Below are 24,526 nucleotides of genomic sequence, written 5' to 3'. Positions count from 1 at the left end.
ACACAGACTGCTTAGTGCAGGATACTGTTTCAATAGACTCTGTTTACTGTAGGACACTCATTACATTGACTTCTGAAGGGCAATATTTGTATCGACATTTATTGTAGTACACTCATTGCATAGACCCTGTTTACTGTAGGATTCTGCTAACTAAGATTCTGTTTAGTGTTGCGCACTGTTAGCACATAATTAATTTACTGCAGACACTGTTTACATAGACTGTTTTCTGTATGGCACTGTTAACATAGACTCTGCTTACTGTATGGCACGGTTCATGAACCATTGTTCACTGATGTTGCTCTTTACATTGCTGATGTTTACTACGAAAAGTAAGTTCATAGCCTATGTTTTCTGTGGGACACTGTTTTACAGGCAGTTTACTGTCGGGCACTCTTTTTACTGTGTGGACTCTTTTTACTATAGGGCACTTTTCACAAATACTTTAATGTCGGACATTGTTCACATAGACTTGCTTTACTGTAGGTCACTGTATACATAGACCGTTTAAAGTAGGCACTGTTTACATATGCTCTCTTTATTGTTGGACACTGTTGATATAGAATATATTTACTGTAGAGCACTATATATATCGTCTCTATTTACTGTGCGTTATTATTTACAATATCGCAGTTTACTGTAAGATACTGTATACATCGAATCTGTTTACTGTATGGCACTATTTATATAGGCATCTAGACTCTTTTCTGTCGGACATGGTTTACATACCTTTCTTTACTGGGGTGCGCTGTTTACATACATTCAGCTGACAGTAGAACACTCTTTACATAGATACTTTATATCGGTGAACACTGTTTGCACAGACTCTGTTTTTTGTCTGACTTTTTTTTATAATACTCTGTTTACTGTCGGGCCCTGTTTTCATAGACACAATTTACTGTAGGGCACTGTTAACATAGACACTGGATACCGGAGTGCATTGTTTACATAGACTGTGTTTACTACAGGACTCTGCTCACACAGTCTCTGCACTGTAGCACTTTGTTTACAATAAGGCGGTTTAATAAAGGGCCCAGTTTTCACAGACTCTGTTCAGTGTCGAACACTATTTATATAGATTCTGTTTACTCGGGACACTAGTTACAGAGACTGTTTTCTTTACGGCTTTATTTCCATCCACTTTGGTTAATGCAGAACAATGACTACAAGGCTTTGTTTAACGAAGCACTCTCTTTCAGTGGGTTCGTTTCACTGAAGGGCAATTCTTACATAGACTGTTTTTCCTGTAGGGCACTGTTTACAAAGTCTTTATTTACTTTGGTCAGTGTTTACATCGACTAACTTTACAGTTGTCACTGTTTACATGAGCTCTGATTACTTCAGGCACGTAGACTAGGTATGCTGTTGGACACTGTTGACATGAAGTCCGTTAACTGGAGGACACTGTATGCACAGATTCTGTTTATTGTAGGTGTTTTGTTAAATAATTCTGTTTACTGTCGCGCCATGTTTCCGTAGACACTATTTACTGTAGGACGCTATTTACGTCGTCTTTATTTACTGTAGGACACAATTTACATAGACTATGTTTGCTGTCGGGCACTGCTAACATAACGGATGAAAGTAGGCAACTGTTTTAACAGGTTATGTTTATTGTAGGGCTCTGTTTACGTAGTCTCTGTTTACTGTAGGACACAGTTTGTATAGATACTGTTAACTGTAGGCGACTGTTTACACATACACAATTTACTGATAAGCACTGTTTAAAAACACACTGTTTACTGTAGAATACTGTTTACATAGACATTTTACGGCAGGGCACTCATTGCATCGAATCTCATTACTGTAGGAGACTGCTGACACAGACTATTTTCTGTATGGGACAGTACATAGAACCATTTTACTGTCGGACACTGTTAACATAGATTCTGTTTACTGCAGTTCACTCTTTACATAAACTCTGTTTACTGCAGGCAGTGTTTACATAGATTATGTTTGCTGCAGGGCACAGTTTATTGCTGTTTACACAGACATCGTTTACCGTAGAACACTATTTACATAGACTCTGTTTATAATGGGACACCGTTTAACAGGCTGTTTACTGCAGGGCAATTTGTTTTTACTGATGGTCACTTTTCGCAAAGACTTTAATGTTGGACATTACATTTAATGTCTGTTAACATTGGCTCTCTTTACTTCAGGGTACTGTTTATGTAAACTCTATTTACTGTGTCATGCTTTTATGTAGACTCTCTTTACTTTTGATATAGACATAAACTCTACTCCTGCAGAGCACTGTTTATATAAACTCGTTTACTGTGGGTAGTATTTACGGTATGGATGTTCAGTATAGGGCACTGTATAACTAGACTGTTTACTGTATGTCACTATTTGCATAAATTGTTTACGTAGTGCATGGTTTACATAACTTTGTTTACTGGAGGGCACTGTTTACATACACTGTGCTGACTGTAGGAAAATATTAGAATAGCCTCTGTTTACTGTGGGACAATTTTTATATAGACTAACAGGTTTATTTCAAACACTAGCTTTCGGAGCAATGCTCCTTCCTCAGGTGAAGGAGGAGCATTGGTTCGAAAGCTAGTGTTTGAAACAAACTGTTGGACGTTAACCTGCTGGTCTAAGACTTCTTACTGTCCTCGCCCCAGTCCAGCGCCGGCATCTCCACATCATACATAGACTCTGTTTACTGTGGGATACTGTTTATATGGAATATGTTCTATTGAGGACAATTATTCCTGTGGGATACTATTAACAATATCTGGGTTAAACTATATGATAGTGTACACATAGACTCTGTTTAATGTATGACACTGTTTACATAGACTGGTTGCGGGAGGATACTGTTTACATTGATTTTGTTTCTTGTTGGACACTGGATACATTGATTCTGTTTACTGTCGAGCATTGTTCACAAAGACTTGCTGACTGTATGACACTGTTCACACATCTTCGTTTAACGTAGGGAGTTGCTAACAGCTAGTCTGTTGACTGTAGCACTGTTTACCGTAGGTCACTATTAACATAGACGCCGTTTACAATAGGGCACTGCTTACATAAACTGTGATTCCTGTGGGGCTTTGTTTACTAAGACTTTGCTGCAGGGCACTGTGATCATCACTCTGTTCAACATAGGGCACAGTGTACATAGACTGTTTACTGTAGGACACTGTTTACATAGGCTCGGTCCACTGAAGGACCCTGTCTTCATAGACTTTGTTCAAAGTACGACAATGTTTGCATAGACTATGTTATCTGTAATGCACTATTTACAGAGTCTCTCTTTAGTCTCGGACACTATTTACATAGACGTTGTTTACTGTAGGGCACTATTTATGCAGACTATGTCCTGTAGGGCATTGTTTACACAGACTCTATTTACTTTATGACCTGCTTGCGTCAACATTAACTATTTTTTTGCCAAACAGTCTTTTTTGGCAGAAAAGTTTATTTCTCAGCGAATTAAGCATTTTGATCATCTGCTTGCCTCAACATTCACTACCTTTTGCCAAACAGCCTTTCTTGACAGAAAGAGAATATGTGAATGGGAATGGGAATGAAGTTCAGCATCAGATGGTAACAACAGGGCGAAAAGTGGTATACATCTTTCAAAGAGTCATCACAGACAGAAAGAGGCAAGTGTCGTCCTCACGCTTTGTGCGGGGCTGTAATTGTAAATGAACACGAAAGCTTAATTTTATAAATAAATATACTCAACAATGTGGAAAATTGTGCCTATTAGATAATATCAAGGAATTGAGTTCATTCTGAATATAACTTGTCCTCTAATAAAACATGCTAGCTTTCTCTACTGCCATTACTGACTGTTGTGTGAGTAGGGTTTTTTCAGTAGGAGAACAAGTTGCAATCTCCTGAACAAAATAGGGCCTAAAGTCAGCGGAGTGGAAAAGTAAAGTAAGAGGAATTGAGAAAATAAAACAATAGTTCGAAAATGTAGCTTTGGAAGAAATAATGCCAGTTGTTATCTTCTCACAGTTACTATATATCAATGAGAGTCATTAAACCAACTTTAATTTTATTTTATTAAAGGATTAGGACGGTGTCTGACACAATAACTGAGTAAGAAAAGAAAAGAGACATTTCCTGTCATGGAGCGTCCCATCACACTCCCCACCAATTCAACATTGGGCGAAGATACGCCAAGAGAGGGATAACGGTAGTATAAAGAATATTTGCCCATATTGAAAAATCTGTTCCCACGCATGATTATAGCATTAATTATGTCACTTTCCCAAGTGTCTTCTCCCAGACACCGTCCTAATCCTTTAATAAAATAAAATTAAAGTTGGTTTAATGACTCTCATTGATATATAGTAACTGTGAGAAGATAACAACTGGCATTATTTCTTCCAAAGCTACATTTTCGAACTATTGTTTTATTTTCTCAATTCCTCTTACTTTAGAAGACACTTGGGAAAGTGACATAATTAATGCTATAATCATGCGTGGGAACAGATTTTTCAATATGGGCAAATATTCTTTATACTACCGTTATCCCTCTCTTGGCGTATCTTCGCCCAATGTTGAATTGGTGGGGAGCGTGATGGGACGCTCCATGACAGGAAATGTCTCTTTTCTTTTCTTACTCAGTTATTGTGTCACAGTCCATCTGGGCTCTATCCCCGTCGTTTCAGACAATCCTTGCCGGGAGTATTGCGAAACTGAGCTGCCACATAGAAAGCTCAGCAGCTGAAACCGTTTTCTTGTATAGACGTAGGGAACGAAACAATTTGAGGCTTGTTTACACAGGGAACAAGTACCTCCGAGGAGAGGGGAGATTTTCCAGCGAGATTTCTGTCAAAGAGGGCAATTATTCGCTGACTGTTTAAGACACCCGGAGAAATGATTCTGGAATGTATTACTGTACAACCCACAATTACCTAGGCGCCTTAATATTCGGCAATGTCTCCAAGTTAATGATTACAGGTACATTTAATTATTGTTCCGTGTAGTTTGGCATTTCTGCAACCAGGAACGTTTCTTATTTTCAATTGTTATTGGTGTTTCTATTTCATTTCTCAATTTAGAAGGTTCCCACGAGATATTCTTCCTCATCTCACCGCAGGACGGGATTTCCTCCTCGGGCACTGTCCCCTTATTGTGTTTAGTCAGAGGTTTGTCTCCCGATTCCTTTCCGGTCCGCTAGAATGTTGCTGCGCTGGGTACCGAGGGACAGAGCGATTCTGGGGCGATGGAGCCGGACGGGACTACACGGTCAGGAGTTGCATCAACCTTTCGGCGCAATCTTGGATTAGCGGCGCCCTCTGTACCTGCGCCGTTCACCTCAACTCCACTGAATTCATTCACAGTGCAAGTGTCTCATCTCAGACAGGCATCTATGATCATGACAGATCGCAAAGAGAGCATACTTTGTAAATGACAGTACCTCTCCTTCCCTGTGTGGCAATACATAATCATTCTGTCAGTGCCCTAGTTCAGTTCTCTCAATTTTTCACAGCTGAGCTATCTGACTGTTTATAACTGTCTGCTCCCCCTCACCATGACAGCTGTGGATCTTCATTAACTTTAATAAAGTTTTGGATACGAAGGGGATTAGGGATATGGGGCCAGCACGGGAACGTTGAATGGTTTTGGAACATTAACTATTGAATGTCCGAGAAGCTCCAATAGGCCGAATGCCAGTCTCCTGCTCCTGTGTTCAAACTTGTGTCTGGCTCGGCCATACTGACAGGGGTATACGTCAGTACCTGATCTGCCAGCATGAAGAGCTGAGAAGTGTGATGGCATTCCCTTTGGAAGATTTTGCGTCAAAGCAAGAGATTTAATCTCTCTCTGTCCGGTTAAACGTTTTTGCGCAGAGGTTGGTAGGTATCTGCAATTCGCTGCTTGAGTTGTTGGTGGAGGCAAATACCCGAATCTCGTTGTAAAGTACCTGGATATGCACCTGGCAAGCTTTAACCAGGACCACGTGCCTTGTGTCGGAAGATGGGAAGGAAAGGGAACCTGGGTGTTTTTGGGATGACATGGACAACATCGATCGAATGGACACCATCTGTGCTGTAACATACCTAGGGTCTTATGGTTTTATAATTCACACTGTCTATAAATATAATTATTTCTCCATGTCAAACTGAGTTATCTGTGTATTTATAAGTCTATTCTCATGTTTTGATCCTGCAGAGGGCAGCAGAGCAGAGCCTCTGATTGGCTGTTCCGGGGAGATTTGAATACGTGGCGTGCGGTCAGCGTACGTTGAAGGTACTAAAAAGTAGAAACTCAAAGGGAGTAATATCAGGATTGCTACCAGTTCCACGAGCTAATCAGAGTAGGAATGTCAGGATAGATAGGATGAATCCGTGGCTCGAGAGATGGTGCAAGAGGGAGGGATTCAAATTCCTGGGGCATTGGGACCAGTACAAACCGGACGGTCTGCACCTGGGCAGGACTGGAACCGATGTCCAAGGGGGGGGGGGTTCTAGAGCTGTTGGGGGGGGGGGGGGGTTGCTAGAGCTGTTGGGGAGGGTTTAAACTAATGTGGCAAGGGTGGAAACCAATGCAGGAAGTTGGAAGGGAGTACAACAGGGACAGAAGCAAAAGGAAGTAAGGGGGAAAGTGCAAGACAGAGAAGACATAGCCAAAAATCAAAACGGGCGACAGTACAAGGTACAGTGACTGAGGGGAGCTCAGTGAATAGGCCCAGTAATACGAAAATGAGTAAAACTGGCGATGTTCAGATTCAAAGCAGAGCTAAAAAAACAAACATAAGTGTACTTTACCGAATTATCGTAGTATTCGGAATAAAGTAAATGAGTTGATGGCACAAATCATCGTGAATGACTATGATTTAGTGGTCATTACTGAAACATGGTTAAAGGATGGTCACGACTGGGAGTTAAATATCCGAGGGTATCAAACTATTCGGAAGGACAGAGTGGATGGTAAGGGAGGTGGTGTAGCTCTGTTATTTAAGGATGACATACGGCAAATAGTTAGGGATGATATCGGTGCTATGGAGGGTAAAGTTGAATCTATTTGGGTGGAAATCAGGAATGGTAAGGCGAAAAAGTCACTGATAGGAATAGTCTATCGGCCACCAAATGGTAACGTTATGGTGGGGCAGGCAATAAACAAAGAGATAACTGATGCATGTAGAAATGGTACAGCAGTTATCATGGGGGATTTTAATCTACATGTCGATTAGTTTAACCAGGTCGGTCATGGCAACCTTGAGGAGGAGTTTATAGAGTGTATCCGCGATAGTTTCCTTGAACAGTATGTAATGGAACCTACGAGGTAACAAGCGGTCCTAGATATTGTCCTGTGTAATGAGACATGATTGATTCATGATCTCAGAGTTAGGGATCCTCTCGGAAGGAGCGATCACAATATGATGGAATTTAAAATACAGATGGAGGGTGAGAAGGTAATATCAAGTACTAGTGTTTTGTGTTTAAACAAAGAAGATTACAATGGGATGAGAGAAGAACTAGCTAAGATAAACTGAGAGCAAAGACTTTATGGTGGAACAGTTGTGGAACAGTGGAGATCATTCCAAGCTATTTTACACAGTGCTCAGCAAAGGTTTGTACACACAAAAATGAAGTACGGTAGAAAGAGGGAAAATCGACCGTGGATATCTAAGGAAATAAGGGAGAGTATCAAATTGAAGGAGAGAACATACAAAGTGGTAAAGGTTGGTGGGAGACTAGAGGTCTGGGAAATATTGAAGGGGCAACAGAAAGCTACTAAAAATGTTATAAAGAAGAGTAAGATAGAGTATGAGAGTAAACTTGCTCAAAATATAAAGTAGGCAGCAAAAGTTTTTACAAATATATAAAGCAAAAAAGAGTGGCTAAGGTAAACATTGGTCCTTTAGAGGATGAGAATAGGGAGTTTTAATAATGGGATTGAGGAAATGGCTAAGGAACTGAACAGGTTTTTTGGATCGGTCTTCACAGTGGAAGACACAAATAACATGTCAGTGACTGATAGAAATGAGGTTATGACAGTTTATGACCTTGAGAGGATTGTTATCACTAAGGAGGTAGTGATGAGCAAGCTAACGGGGCTAAAGGTAGACAGGTCTCCTGGCCCTGATGGAATGCATCCCAGAGTGCTAAAAGAGATGGCTAGGGAAATTGCAGATGCACTAGTGATGATTTACCAAAATTCACTAGACTCTGGGGTGGTCTCGGTGGATTGGGAATTAGCAAACGTGACACCACTGTTTAAACAAAGAGGTAGGCAGAGAGCAGCAAATTATAGGCCAGTGAGCTTAACTTTGGTAGTAGGGAAGATGCTGGAATATATCATCAAGGAAGAAACAGCGAGGCATCTGGATAGAAATTGTCCCATTGGTCAGACGCAGCATGGTTCATAAAGGGCAAGTTGTGCCTAACTAATTTAGTGGAATTTCGTGAGGACATTACCAGTGCAGTGGATAATGGAGAGCCAATGGATGTGGTCTATCTGGATTTCGAGAAAGCTTTTGACAAGGTGCCACACAAAAGGCTGCTGTATCAGATAAAGATGCATGGCATTAAGGTAAAGTAGTAGCATGGATAGAGGATTGGTTAATTAATAGAAAGCAAAGAGTGGGGATTAATGGGTGCATCTCTGGTTGGCGATCAGTAGATAGTGGTGTCCCTCAGGGATTCGTGTTGGGCCCACAATTGTTCACAATCTACATAGATGATTTGGAGTAGGGGACCAAGGGCAATGTGTCCAAGTTTGCAGATGACACTAAGATGAGGTGTGAAGCGAAAAGTGCAGAGGATACTGGAAGTCTGCAGAGGGAATTGGATAGGTTAAGTGAATGGGCTTGGGTCTGGCAAATGGAATACAATGTTGACAGATGTGAGGTCATCCATTTTGGTGGGAATAACAGCAAACGGGATTACTATTTAAACAATAAAATATTAAAGCATGCTGCTGTGCAGAGTGACCTGGGTGTGCTCCTGCATGAGTCACAGAAAGTTGGTTTCCAGGTGCAACAGGTGATTAAGAAGGCAAATGGAAATTTGTCCTTCATTGCTAGAGGGATGGAGTTTTAGACTAGGGAGGTGATGTTGCAATTGTATAAGGTGTTAGTGAGGCCACACCTGGAGTATTGTGTTCAGTTTTGATCTCCTTACTTGAGAAAGAACGTACTGGCAGGGGAGGGTGTGCAGAGGAGATTCACTAGGTTATTCCCAGATCTGAAGGCGTTGGATTATGAGGAGAGGTTGAGTAGATTGGGACTCTACTCGTTGGAATTGAGAAGGATGAGTGAGGATCTTATCGAAACATTTAAAATTATGAAGGGAATAGATCGGATAGATGCGGTCTGGTTGTTTCCACTGGCGGGTGAAAGCAGAACTAGGGGGCATAGCCTCAAAATAAGGGGAAGTAGATTTAGGACTGAGTTTAGGAGGAACTTCTTCACCCAAAGGGTTGTGAATCTATGGAATTCCTTGCCCAGTGAAGCAGTTGAGGCTCCTTCATTAAATGTTTTTAAGGTAAAGATAGAAAGTTTTTTGATGAAAAAAGGGAATAATGGTAATGGTGTTCGGGACGGAAAGTGGAGCTGAGTCCACAAAAGATCAGCCATGATCTCATTGAATGGCGGAGCAGGCTCGAGGGACCAGATGGCCGACTCCTGCTCCTAGTTTTTATGCTCTTATGAGTGAAGGCAAGCATCCAGCAGAGGGCAACAGAGGAGAGCTTCTAATGCGCTGTTCCGGGGAGATTTGCATACGTGCAATGCGGTCAGCGTAAGTTGAAAGTGTACCTGCGCAAGAGTACGAAAGAAGCCAAGCAGACAGCAGCAGAGCAGCGCCTCTGATTAGCTGTTCCAGGGAGATTTGCATACGTGCAGCGCGGTCAACATACGTTGGAGGTGTACCTGTGCAAGGGCACGAAGAGTTCGAGTGATGGTAAGCATCCAGCAGAGCAGTGCTTCGATTGGCTTTTGGTTGGAGATTTGCATACGTGCAGTTAGCGTAAGTTGAAGGTGTACCTGTGCAAGTGACCCGAGGAGTTCGAGTGAAGGCAAGCATCCAGCAGAAGGTCTGATTGGCTGTTTCGAGGAGATTTGCATACGTGAAGTGCGGTCAGCGTAAGTTGAAGGTGTACCTGTGCAAGTGTACCTGTGCAAGTGACCTGAGGAGTTCGAGTGAAGGCAAGCATCTAGCAAAGGGCAGCAGAGCACAGCTTCTGATTGATTGGCGGTTTTGGGGAGATTTGCGTACGCGCAGTGCGGTGAGCGTATGTTGAAGGCGTACCTGCGCAAGTGACCGGAGGAGTTTGAGGGAAGGCGAGCATCCAGCCGAGCTTCTGATTGGCTGTTCCGGGGAGATTTGCAAACGTGCAGTGCGGTCAGCGTACATTGAAGGCATAACTCCGCAAGTGACCCGAGGAGTTCGAGTGAAGGCATGAATCCAGCCGCGCTTCTGAATGGCTGTTCAGGGGATATTTGCATACATGCAGGGCCCTCAGCGTACGTTGAAGGCGTGCCTGCGCAAGTGACCCGAGGAGTTCGATTAGAGGCAAGCATCCAGACGAGCTTCTGATTGGCTGTTCCGTGGAGATTTGCATACGTGCAGTGCGGTCAGCGTACGTTGAAGGCGTACCTGCGCAAGTGACCCGAAGAGTTCGAGTGAAGCGAAGAATCCAGCCGAGCTTCTGAATGGCTGTTCCGGGAAGATTTGCATACGTGCAGTGCGGTCAGCGTATGTAGAAGGCGTACCTGCGCAAGTGACCCTAGGAGTTCGAGTGAAGGCAAGCATCCAGCCGAGCTTCATATTGGCTGTTCCATGGAGATTTGCATACGTGCAGTGCGGTCAGCGTACGTTGATGGCGTACCTGCGTAAGTGACCCGAGGAGTCCGAGTGAAGGCAAGAATCCAGCCGAGCTTCTGAATGGCTGTTCCGGGGAGATTTGCATACGTGCAGTGCGGTCAGCGTACGTAGAAGTCGTACCTGCGCAAGTGACCCGAGGAGTTCGAGTGAAGGCAAGCATCCAGCCGAGCTTCGATTGGCTGTTCTGGGGAAATTTGTATACGTGCAGTGCGGTCAACGGACGTTGAAGGCGTACCTGCATAAGTGACCCGAGGAGTCCGAGTGAAGGCAAGCATCCAGCCGAGCTTCTGATTGGCTGTTCGGGGTGATTTGCACACGTGCAGTGCGGTCAGCGTAAGTTGATGGCGCACCTGCGCAAGTGACCCGAGGAGTTCGAGTGAAGTCAAGCATCCAGCCGAGCTTCTGATAGGCGCTTCCGGGAGATTTGCATACGTGCAGTGCAGTCAGCGTAAGTTGATGGCGCACCTGCGCAAGTGAACCGAGGATTTCGAGTGAAGGCAAGCATCCAGCCGAGCTCCTGATTGGCTGTTCCGATAGGCTGATACGGGAGTCGAACGGTGCTGCTGGCCCGCTTGGTCTGCTTTAAAGCCAGCGAAATAATATCTGGTGAAATATGACAACGAGACCACCTGTCTCTTCATGTGCAAATACAAATAAAGTGTCCTCTAACAATAGATCGGGAGTACTCCCCGCTGTCTTTGGAGTCAATCTTCAAATGTAAAAAGTCCTTTGATTGATATTGCTGTTCTCAACTTTGGCTGCGGCGATTCCGACAGCCAACAGTAACAATAGTTTCCAAAACTCCGTCATTGGCTGTGCCATGTTTTGCGTTCGCTCTTACTCCAGTGAATGTTGAACTGGGATCTTTTAGCAACAGAACCATTTGGTGATGCTTTTCTCGCACGCAGTCATTGTATCTCAGTCAGTTTTGAGCCAAATTCCGGATTGCAGCCTGTCTCCATTGGCAGTAACTACACACTACATGTTCAGGCCCCTTGGTTGGCATGGGCGTGCTGTGGTGCTGGGCAATGGGACAGGTACACCCCTTCAAGCGCAATATTTGCAAGACAAGTTGAGACAAACAGACTCTCTATCCACCAATCTCTCCCGGTGCCCAGGCCAGTGTACCGGCTATGTACAGCTGTGCAGCTAAGTGCCTCTTTGGGATTGCCTTTTTGTTTGGAAGTGGTTCAAAACTGTCCAGAACAGGTATAAAGTCGAGGAGATTACTAATCCCATCATGAATAATCAAATAATTATTTCCAGTTGTGACCGAAACATAACACGCCATTGCACAAATTTCGCTACTAATCCACTTCTTTATTCTGGTAAAGGTTATGCGAGGCTTCTGGACAATAATTTATTTGCAGTCGACTGCAGTATTCCTGGCTAGGCGACGGGAGAAAGACTGTTCATCTAATTGGTAGCTTATTTTCAATCAATATCTTTGTGGACGTAAATATTGTCACTTTCTAAGTGCATGTCGAGCAACTTACACCTCTCTCATTCATGGAATTTACCGTGCAGAAGGAGGCCATTCGGCCCATCGAGTCTGCACCGGCTCTTGGAAAGAGCACCTTACCCAAGGTCAATACCTCCACCCTCTCCCCACAACCCAGTAACCCCACCCATCACTGAAGGCAATCCACCTAACCTGCACATCTTTGGACTGTGGGGGCAACCGGAGCACCCGGAAGAAACCCACGCGCATACGGGGAGGGTGTGCAGAATCCCCACAGACAGTAACCCAAGCGGGAATCACACCTGGGACCCTGGAGCTGTGAAGCAATTGTGCTATCCACAATGCTACCTGTTCTGCCCATATATTTCATCAACTCCGTGTTTAGCTTTCAGAATGTTAACGTTTATTTCCCTGTTTAAAATACACGTCAATGGGGAGAAATAAGTTGCTTGCCTTGTCAAATAGTTCAATACAATCCCAATTTTCTGTTTGCCGCCCTCTCGCGATTACTTTACCGCTGTATTCATTTCCCTGTCCAGCACAGTTGTAGGCTATTCGGCGGCAACAGATCCTTGAGCTGCATCGAAATTCAGCTTGACAAGAACACGAAGAAGAACGTAAGAATATGAACAAGAACAATATAGCACAGCATCAGGCCCTGGGGCTCTCCAATCCTGCGCCGATCACGTTTTCTATCCAGACCAACCGCCCGTATCCTCTAGACCGTCTGTTCATGTTTCTATCCAGATAAGTCTCAACACTCGCTAACATATCCACATGACCTTTGGCATTCATTCCAGGCCACGACCACCCTCTGTGTAACAACGTTCCCTCACACATCTTCACTGAAACTTTCTTCCTCGCCATGAACTTGTGCCTTCTTTAATTGTCATTTCCGCACTGGGGGAAAAGCCTCCAACTGGTAAGCCTATCTATACCCCTAATATTTTATCATTGTCTGTCAGGTCGACCATCAGCCTACGTCTCTCCAAGGAGAACAATCCCAGTTTATTCAATCTCTCCTCATAAATAATAGCCTCCATACCAGGCAACGTCCTGGTAAATTTTTTCAAAGCCTCTCCGTCCATCTGGTAGTGTAGTGAACACAATTAGATACAGCATTCTAGATGTGGCCTAATGACAGTTCTATGTAACTGTAAAATAATTTACGAGATTTTATACTTGATACGCCGTCCAAGAAGCAAAGAATGTCTTATACGTTCTTTACCACCATTTCCACCAAAGCTGAAACTTTTAAGGATCTGTGGACCTGCACGCCCAGATGCATCGGTGTCTCTATGCTCCCGATATTTTATAACGCCAACCTGAATTAGACCTACAATGCAGCAGATTGTAGTCGTCCGTTTTAAATTCCATCTGCCATTTCTCTGATCAGTTTTGTAGCGTATACAACCTGACAATCTCCAATGCTACGAATAACTCCTGCAACCTTAGTTTCATCCGCAAACTTGCAAGAACTGGTATGTTTTTCTTGCAAGTAATTGATATATATAACAAACAGAGGTCCCAGTACTGATCCCTGCGGAACACCACTATATACATCCCTCCATTCGGAAAAACAACCTTCCTCTTCTACCCCCTGTCATCTATGGCCACACGAGTTCTGAATTCATCCAGATAGTTCAGTCTTGACGCTATGTGATTTAATAATTTGAACCAGTCTGGCATGTGGGACCTTGTCAAATGTTTTAATTAAATCCATGTAGATAACGTCCATAGCCCTTTCCACGTCAATCATTCTTGTCAACTCCCCAGAAAACTGAATAAATTAGTGAGTCATGACCTCCCTCATACAAAACAATGCTGCATGTCGCTGAATGTCCATTCACTTCCAAATGTGCATGGATCCTTTCTCTGACAATCATATCCAAAACTTTCAGTAACTCTGACGTCAATCATAATGGTCGAAAAGTACCCGGTTTTCCTTGCTACCATTGTTAAATAACGGGATAGCATTGGCTATCCTCCTATTCTCTGGGACCTCACCTGAAAATCGCGCAGCGATTTCATCTCCTGTCCACTTCATCCATCAGGGAAGAAAGCCATCTGCCCCCGAGGACTTGTCAACCTTAATGCTTTTTTACACACCTTACACTTCCTCCCTCGTAATAACGGCCTGCTCATTTTAATCACCGGACTATTTATCATTTCGAGATTTATTACACAGTTTCGGCGTCGTAGGTTTGAAAATCATTTTTTAAAATCAGAGTCTGGGCTGTCTTGTTCCAGCATCTGTTCAAATAGTACCTGTCGCGGGGGGTGGGGAGGGGGGCAGTGTTCGCCGGCAGACGTGGCGCGATTCCCGCCCCCGCCGAAACTCTGGTACCGGGAACTTCGGGAGACGCCGTGGGCAGGATTCACGTCGGCACCCGTCTATTCGCCTTCCCGCCGGGTTTTCGGAGAATCCCGTCCCAGGGCAGGATTCTTTTGAACATGCGGGGCGGGCAACTCCGGCGAGAAGGAGTGGTGTGAACCACTCCAGTGTCGGGCCGCCCCGAAGGTGCGTTGCCGTGGTTTTCGCCGCATCAGCCGGCACAGAGAGGGCTTGCTGCCACGCCAACCGGCGCTGAAGGAGTTCCGCCAGGCGACGCATGCTAGCGCATGCGCGGGAACGCCAGTGTGTGCTGGCGTCATCCCAGCACATGTGCAAGGTGGCTACCAGCTCTGCGTCAGTCATCGTGGACCGTTGAAGTGGCCGGAGTACCCCCACGGCACAGGCCCGCCCGTGGCTCGGTGGGCTCCGAATGCGAGTCAGACCACCGTGGGGGGCACCCCCGTGGCCAATCCTCCCGCACACGCCGGAGGCCGCCCACGGAGCCAGGTGCCTCCAGTACGTATCTGTCGTGACAGACGCTGGCGGGACCGGCCTAAAATTGGCGTCTTCTCGGCCCATCACGGGCCTGAGAATCCCGGGAGGGGGGGGGGGGGAGGGCGCTGCCAAGGGCCCCCGACCGACGGGCCGAGACTACAGCTCCCGTTAGTTCCCTGGCACAGAGAAATCGGCTGTCAGCTGGGGCGGGATGCACGCCGCTCCCCGGCGGTTCTCTGACCTAGGAGAATCCAAGCCCGCTCCACGACGCTGCTCAAAACACTGCAGCGTAGGCCTCCGCAACTTCGGGGCGGCAAGACGCCGGAGTGGTTCACGCCACGCCTTCACTCCGGAGTTGCCCGCCCCGCAGGTTTCCAAAGAATTCTGCACTGGAGGCGGGAGAAGTAGAACAAAAAACAGAAGGTTAGCAAGAGAAATAGTGAGGGTGCTAAGACTGAGTGAAGGGGAGAGGATAGATATAGAGAGAGCGCGAGAGAAAAGGGGAGAGAGAGAGAAACTGAGAGATGGTGAAAGGTTAGAAAGGCAGACGGAGAGAGGTTAGTTCGAAAGAGAGTGTGCGAGAGGTTAGAGGTTAAAGAGAGGGAGTGGGAGGTTAGCAGGATACAGGGAGGGAAGGTAGAAAGACAGAGAGGGAGAGAGGGATGTTACAAAGACTCAGAGAGAGCCAAAAAGATAGAGCGGTTCGAAATACCGAAGCGAGATGTTAGAAAGTCAGAGAGGGAGACGTTAGAAAGACAGAGAGGGAGGTTACAAGAGAGGTTAGAGAGAGAGAGGTTGGAAGTAGAGATAGGTTAGAAAGAGAGCGATGAGAGAAGAAGAGAGTTTATTGAGAGAGACGTTGGAAATATACAGAGGTTAGAAAGAGAGAGAGAGGTTATAGAAAGAGAGGTAAGATAGAGAGAGGTTAGAAAGAGAGAGGGGTGGAAATAGAGAGAGATTAGAACGAGAGAGCGAGCTGAGAAGGACAGTGAAGTTAGAGAAAATTTAAAGATTTATAACTATTTTAAAGAGAGTAAGAGAGCATTTAAAGAGAGTGAACGAGTAGTGCACGATCGTTGAGTGGCTGCGGCAGCGATCTCTCTTCAGGCGGAGTCTCTGATTGGTTTCAGAAGCTAGTCGTCTTTAAAGCGGACCCCTTGACTGGTTGACGGGTTGTTGATCTGCAGGTGGACTCTCTGATTAGTTTCAGTAGCTATCTCTCCGAAAGCGAGTCTCTAATTGGTAGAACGGTCTGTCAGTCAGTACCCTGTTTGGCTCAGCCCCTCTGAGTCACAGTTTCGATTTCCTGATTGGCTTTCCGGTGGTGCCAGGCGGTCGGATCGCCCTCTGGATAGGCTGAGACGACTTTCAGCCTGCTGATGGATCTGCTGATTGGCTGAGGGGCTATCAGTCAGTTTTCTTTATTGATTAATTTAATGATTGATGTAACCGGATATGTCATCGCAATCTTGATCTGCTGCCTGAACTTGGACTGAGTCAACACATAAATTAATGTGTTTGTGCAGCAATTTAAATCCAACAGTAAATCACCAACTTCCTGTAAATTATATTGAGGAATGGTGAGGTCAACTATTCCTCCCAAATTAATGTAGAAAACTTTAATAACAAACACTGTCCAGAGGGCAATGAAAGTTCCGGAGATGCTGAAGAGTAAAACCATTGACTTCCTTCTGCTCTCCATCTCTGGGTCTCTGTGATTATTCCCCTTCTTCTCAGCCCTCAGTGCCTTCCGCACTCGACTGGTGAGTAAAATGTGTCGGACTGTCAGAGCGTTTACCAACAGGATTAAAACAAAAGGGATCAATGGGATTGAAACCTGAGAAAACACGATGAAGGTAAACCACATGGGGTCAGTGAAAAAGTTGTTCTTTGGCCGACACCCCCACTGGACATTGTCGATTATCTCAATAGGTTCAAACAGAAAGTACCAGGGGACGTTTTTTATGCAGAGTATGATGCCGCTAATTGACAGGACCACAGATGCAGTTTTCCCGGTGCAATATTTAGTTTTCAGTTTCTGGCAACTAATGGCCACAAATCGATCAAAGGAAAAAGTGACGGTGAACCACACAGAACAGTCCGTAGCTGCAGACAGCAGGACATCGTTAACACTACACACCGGTGTGAGGTCCAGAAAATTCCGGGGGAAATAATAGTAATTCATCCTTCTCATTATTGGTTCTGTTATAATAGACAGCAGATCCGCAACCGCCATGGCCACCAGGTAGCGAGTGGTGCAGGTGGAGAGGCCACACTTCCCCTGACACAGAATCGCAATTCCAAGTAAATTAACTGTCAGAGAGAGAAAGGAGAACAATTGGGAAGGATGCTCTTTCCAGTGCAGACCGATGGGCCGAATGGCCTGTAAATTCTATGATTCTATGAACTCCCTTGAAATTACAGATTAAACATTCTCCGTGCCAAATCAGGGACATAATTTTAGCATCAATAAAAGAGTCAGTGGGTGGGAGCGTTGGGGTACCAGTGGACACAGAGATTAACATTGCACAGAGGGAACTAACAAAAGTAACCGAAGTATTTAAGAAGGGGGAAGGGAAAAAGTGTGAATTACAGCCTTGCTAATTTGACGTGGAGATGCCAGCGTTGGACTGGGGTGAGCACAGTAAGGGGTCTTACAACACCATGTTAAATTCCTCAGGTGAGGAAGGACCAGTGCTCCGAAAGCTAGTGATTTGAAACAAACCTGTTGGACTTTAACCTGGTGTTGTAAGACTTCTTACTGTTAGTTTGATGGCAGTGGTATGAAAATGTTCATTATTCAAATAACATTGGGAGAGGTTAAAATTTCTCATTTAGTCTGATTAACAGATTACCTCAGATCGACCAGATTTCTCAAACCAGGTACAAACATACCAAAGATTGTCATCCCTCCTCACTCCCAGTTATTGGACCACACCTCGTGTTGGACCCTCGATTTGACTGGATTCCCGATGGAGTTGGGCACCACGCCTCGATCATTGGAATACTCCGCGATCAATGGAATAAATATCAGCAAGCGCAGGACCTCGCCGATTCATAATTATGAGAGGGATAGAGTCTTTCCAGTCTCCAGAAAGTTCCCAGGAACACCTTTCTCATGTTCAGTTATTTGTCAGACAGCCTCTCCCAGGAACCCCATCGTCATGTTCTGAACATCCCCACATCACACTATTCCCAGGAATAAATTATCTCCCTGTTAGGAGACAATCCCTGATCAGGTTTTATCAGGAATATTAACTCTCCGGCACTGGGTTCCCTTGCCTGAAATAGATTCTCTCCAGACTCAGAGCCATTGCATTTCACTAAAAAGATTGGATTGGATTGGATTGGATTTGTTTATTGTCACGTGCACCAAGGTACATTGAAAAGTATTTTTCTGCAAGCAGCTCAACAGATCATTCAGTACATGGAAGAAAAGGGAATTAAACAATTCAAGAAAATACATGAGAATACATAATAGGGCAACACAAGATAGACAATGTAACTACATAAGCATTGGCATCGGATGAAGTGTACAGGATGTTGTGTTGATGAGGTCAGTCAAAAAGTGGGTCATTTAGGATTCTGGTGACAGTGGGGAAGAAGCTGTTTTTGAGTATGTTCGTGCGTGTTCTCAGACTTCTGAATCTCCTGCCCAATGGAAGAAGTTGGAAAAGTGAGTAAGCCGGGTGGGAGGGATCCTTGATTATGCTGCCCGCTTTCTCCCGGCAGCGGGAGGTGTAGATGGAATCAATGGATGGGAGGCAGGTTCGTGTGATGGACTGGGCGGTATTCACGACTCTCTGAAGTTCCTTGCGGTCCTGGGCCGAGCAATTGCCATACCAGGCTGTGATGCAGCCCGATAGGATGCTTTCTATAGTGCATCTGTAAAAGTTGGTAAGGGTTAATGTGGACATGCTGAAGTTCCTTAGTTTCCTGAGGAAGTATAGGCGCAGAATTTTCAAAAACCAAGGGCGTTAAGATGGAGCTGAAAGTTCACATTCTAAAGTTGTTGAAGTTCAAGTTGATTCTTGGGAGCTGTCTCACCCTAATTGTGAGATGTGTTGCTTCTCCTCCAGCTTGTGTCGGGCTTCACTGGATCCTTGCAGCAGGCCAAGGACAGACATGTGGGCATGAGTGTATGGTGCTGCGTTATAATGGAGCCAACAGGAATGCTGGCGTCATGCTTGTGGGCTGAGTGAATGTGTTCCGGAAAGCGGTCACACAGTCTGCGGTTAATCTCTCTAATGTAGAGGAGACGGGATTGAGAGCAGCGAGTACATGATACTTAACTGAAGGAAACAGAAGTGAATCGCTGCTTCTCCAGAAAGGCGAGATAGCTTGCGCGAATCATGAGATGGGAGGAGGTAAAGAGTCAGTTGTTGCACCGTCTCCGATTGCAAGGGAAGTTTCCGTGGGTAGGGGAAGTGGTGCTGGTGTGATGGAGAAGTGGAACAGGCTTTAAATGAGGGAGCGGTACCTGAGGAAAGCAAATACCTGTGTGGGTAGTTGGAGAGAGGTGACGATTTGCTTCATGGTGGCATCATGCTGGAGTTGGCAGAAATGATGGAGGGTGATCGTTTGAAAGTGACAGCCGGGGTTGTGGAAAGTGAGGACCGGGGACACTATTTTGATTGCGGCAGCGAGGGGGATGTGTTAGGGCAGATGTGTGTGAAAAGAATGAAAACGGTTGAGTGCCCTGCCATCCGAACTGAGGCGGTGGAGGCAATCTCAGTTATGGAAAAGGCAGACATGTCAGAATGGGTCATTTTCCAAGGTGGCGTCATCAGAACAGAGGCGATGGATGCGGCGAAACTGGGAAATTGGCGGAGAGTCCTTTTTGGAAGCAGGATGTAAGGATCTGTTCCCGAGGTATTTTTTGATTCGGTGAGTTGTAATGAATATAGTTGGTCAGTCTAATGTTGGAAATGGAGTCGGATAGGTTCAGGGACGGAAGCGAAATGCCGGAGGTGGACCTTGTAAAGGTGAGAGAGGGTGGAAATAGGAAGCAAAATCAATTTGTGTTTCGAGGTCGCGACAGAAGAATGAAATGTCACCAATACAGTCATTCCACTAACAGAAAATCATTCGTGGGAGTTACACAGGAACAAGGAGTGTTCACAAAACCCACAAAAAACAGACAGAGAGCAGCGCAAGACGGTACCCAAGGCCAGCCATTTTTTCTGCTAGAAGTGTGGCAAGTTGAAGTAGAAATGATTGTGACAGAACAGAGACGCAGAGAGCGGTGGTGGTCGCCAATTGCCCGGGTTTCCAGTCAAGGAAGATGAGAGCTTTCAGACCCTCCAACTGCAGGGGTGATGGCGAGGGGTGGGGGGGGGGGGCGGTGGTTGGGGTGGGGGAGGGGTTGTGGGGGCGCGGAGGTGTTACGTTATTGGACATCCAGAGTAACGATTAAGCGGTTCGGGTCAGTGAAATGAACCTTTTTTATGTGACATACGGCAACAGGGGAATCAGGATTGTCGGTAGGAAGGAACAAATCAGGGGAGAGAGGATGTGATCAAGGTAGGAAGAAATGAGTTTGGTGAGGCTGAAACTGGCTGAAAAATTGGGTCGGCTGGAACTGTCCTGTTCGTGGATTTTGCGAAAGTGGTGGAGGCGGGAGGTTGATGCAGGATGTGTGAGGTTGCGGGACTAGATGTCGGAAGCTGTGGGTGGAAGATGTCCAGCTTTTCTTTCATTTATCTTTTAAAAATAATTTTAGTGTACTCAATTCATTTTTTCCAACTAAGGGGCAATTTAGCGTGTTCAATCCACCTATCCTGCACAACTTTGTGTTGTGGGAGCGAAAACCACTCAAACACGGGGAGAATGTGCAAACTCCACACGGACAGTGACCCAGAGCGGGGTCCGAAACTGGGACCTCGGCGCCGTGAGGCAGCATAGCTAACGTACTGCGCCACCATTCTGCCCTATCTCGAGCTTTTATAAAGTCTGTGAAAGTCCTGGAAACAATATCATGATGTTTGATGGTGGGGTTCTGGTCCAGAGGAAGGTAGCAGGATGTTGCGGAGAGTTGGCACTCAGCCTCTGTGATGAAGCGGTCATTCCACCACACAATAAAGTCACCAACCTTGTGAGCAGCTTAGACAAGGTAAGGGTTCAATATTAGACAGAAAGGTGGAGCAAGTTCAGAGGGAGAGGGCAGAGTGTTTCGGTGGGGCAGAGAAATTAAGATGACCGATGACGCACTGACAGATATCATTCAAAAGACCAAGAGCAAATAGGAGGCCAAAGGGTGCAGTCTAGTAGAGGATTAGTGGCGGTGGATGGATTACAACCACAAATATTGACCACCATGCCAGTTAGAACCAGCAGAGACACTATTATCTATTAACTAATCATCATCAGAATATTATCGAAGAATTTAAAGGAAGTCGTCGGTTTCTGTTATTCTTAAATATAAAACACAAAATAAAACAATTCCAGAAAATAATCTCCCAGTCACAACGTAAATAGTAAGGAAAAAATGAATTTAAATTCTGAGGTAGAAATAATCCAGTCACACAAACCAAAATAAATAGTCAGCTCAGATTGCAAAAGAAACATCATTACTGGCAGATTGATTGAATTATTTCAATATCTATCGGAAAAAAAAAATTGATTCGTATGATAGATGTTAAACAATTTGATTTTCTAAACATGATTTTTCTGACATAAAAGACTCATGAGAAATGTCAGAGACAGTGGAGTTTGGGGACACAGCAGCAGAATCTACAGCAAGCTGGAGGCACACAGAACACATAGAGAGGAGTTAAAGGGATTTACTCTAATTGGTGGAAGGTGGAAGTGGTGTTCCACAAGGATCAGCTCCGGGATCACTCACCTTCACCATTTACATCAACGATATGTAATCGGGAAGCAGAATGATAATTACAGAATTTACAGACAAATCCAAATTGAGGTCACAGTGAATACAGAAGAGGAATACAACTAAATAAAGTAACACATTCATCATCAATTAGGAACTTGCAAAGTGGGAATTTCAATAGGAAATTAATTTCCCGACAACTCAGAGTCCGATGCTGCATTTTGATCAGAACAATAAATCTCACAATCACTCCTTGGATACAAAGTGTGAATGGACTGGAGGGGTGTTCTGCGTTCAGGTGAACAGATTCACAAATCGTGTGAAGCAGCCGTTAGGTTTAAACACCCAGAAAAACTGAAAAAAGTGGAGTTCCTTTCTGGGTTAATATAAATATATGACAAAACCAATTAGAATACTGCACAGTTGTTGGTTTTATTAAATGTCAGTGTGGAGTTGATATCTGTTCCGGTTGGAGGAGTTCAATAGAAAACAGAGATATAGAAATATTCACTTCACACAATAAATAACAAACATCTTCAAAGCACAGCCGAACTCCTCCCGTTTTCATTCTATTGCAAAGGTAAAAACACACACACACATACACACACAGAGATAGAGGGAGATAGAGAGAGTGAGAGAGACAGAGAGAGAGAGAGAGAGAGATCCATAGGATGGAGCGACCATTCATCAATTAAATACATTGTTTCAAAGGAGAAAAATGTATTTTAGTCCTGTTCCTGTCCCACATTCAGTCCGATCCTGCACTGACAGATACTTGATAACTGCTTTCAGATATTTCGTACTGTTTAGTGGCCACGCACGGAGTAATTTAATTCTTACTCCCACTAAAACGTCCTTCAGGGAGATTGCCTTCACTGAGATCCAATCTATCATGATACAAGATTCCACTTAATATAATAACTTCATTAATCAGAGGTCCCCTGAGTTCCAAACATAGGTTATTGTCAGCCTGCGAAAGGGATGCAAACCATAGATATGTTTAAAGACATTGGACTTATCGGAATGACGTTGTTGATCAGGTGTCTGTACAACAGTGAGTTCGAGGTCAGCATTAAACACTCTCAGTCACAGTTTAAAATCAGAGAGCCGCTTACACACGGGTTTACATAACTTCAATGGTGATAGTCACTTACCAGGAACACCTACAATAGCAATGATTGAGTATAATATTTTCCCAGCCACGTAAATTGGTAGAACCATTTTAATGTAAAGTAGTATGTCCTTCGTGCTGTTCGCAGTCTCCCTGTCTGAAACTCTGAGGTTATATATTACCAAAACATTTAATTTAAACCCCGAGGAATCACCTCAGGGATATTATGTTGCAACATAGTTGAAACTATTTTTCAAAGTTTTGAACAAACAGATTACGACACTGTGTTGAAAAACCTATTTTTTTGAGCGAGTGAACATTTTCCAACACGGGACTGTGTTGTTCACGTGTTTCATCCAATAAGAACACAAAGGATGTTGGCCACTCCAAGACCTTCAGTCCCATGTCCAGACATGAGATTATTCCAGTGACATCCGTCACTCGAATGTGACCATTCAGTGATTCAGTTCCAATAGTCAATGTCTTTCTTGGGTTGTTACCATGCACTCCGGGATGTAGTTGGCTCTTTATTAGTGACCATTCAGTGATTCAGTTCCAATTGTCAGTGTGTTTCTCTGGATGTTTCCACTGAACTCTTGGGTGTAGCTGCTTCTATCACTGTGATCATCCAGTGCTGTGATTGAAGTGGGCCGGCGTAACAATGAACAGCAAATTTCATTGAATGGAATACCTGGAACTATTTGAAGTCCAAAGAAAACGATTCCAACCCTTATCCTGATGCAATTCCTCAAACTGAGAAAACACTTTGAAACATTGGGACATCTCAAAAATCTCAGAGCCTACAGCAGATACAAACACATCGTCTCTTCGAGCAGCAAAACACACATTTAGCTGCGAAAATGAATACACCGCATCTCACTTTTACTGGAACTCCATGTGATGCACACTTAAATTGAAAGTGTGACGGGCTGTGATGTGGAGAAAGAGAGAGATGGATCTGCTCTGTGAGGTATGCTGACAAATGTTAGGGTGACAGAGAAAGAGGGTGACTGAGACGTAGAGTGAGTAAGACACAAGGTGTGAGAGAACAAAGTTGACAGAGAAAAAGCGTGACATCAACATAGGTTTAGAGAGAAGGTGGGTGTGAGTAAAAGAGTTTGAGAAAAAAGAGGATGAGAGAGAAAGAAAGAGAGAACGAGTGATAGACAATGAGAGAGAACGACGCTGAAGAGTAAGAGGGTGAGAGAGAAAGTGAGATAAAGAGGTTCAGGGAGAAAGAGAGTGAGGGAGAAAGAGGGTCTGAAAGAGGTTGACAGAAAAAGAGGCTGAGAGAGAAAGAGAAAAACTGACGTTGAGAGAGAAAGAGGGTGACAGAGAAAGTGAGATGAAGAGGTTGAGCGAGAAAGAGGTTGAGAGAGAAAGAGAGAGAGAAAGACGGTGAGAGAAAAATAATTTAGCATAAAAAAGAGAGTGAGAGAGAAAAAAGGTGTGAGCAATAAAGTATAAAATGAGAGAAAGAGAGTGTAGGCAGAGC

This window comes from Scyliorhinus canicula, chromosome 30 (assembly GCF_902713615.1).
Source record: "Scyliorhinus canicula chromosome 30, sScyCan1.1, whole genome shotgun sequence".
Classification (NCBI taxonomy): Eukaryota; Metazoa; Chordata; class Chondrichthyes; order Carcharhiniformes; family Scyliorhinidae; genus Scyliorhinus; species Scyliorhinus canicula.
Note: the sequence above shows the minus strand (reverse complement) of the source record.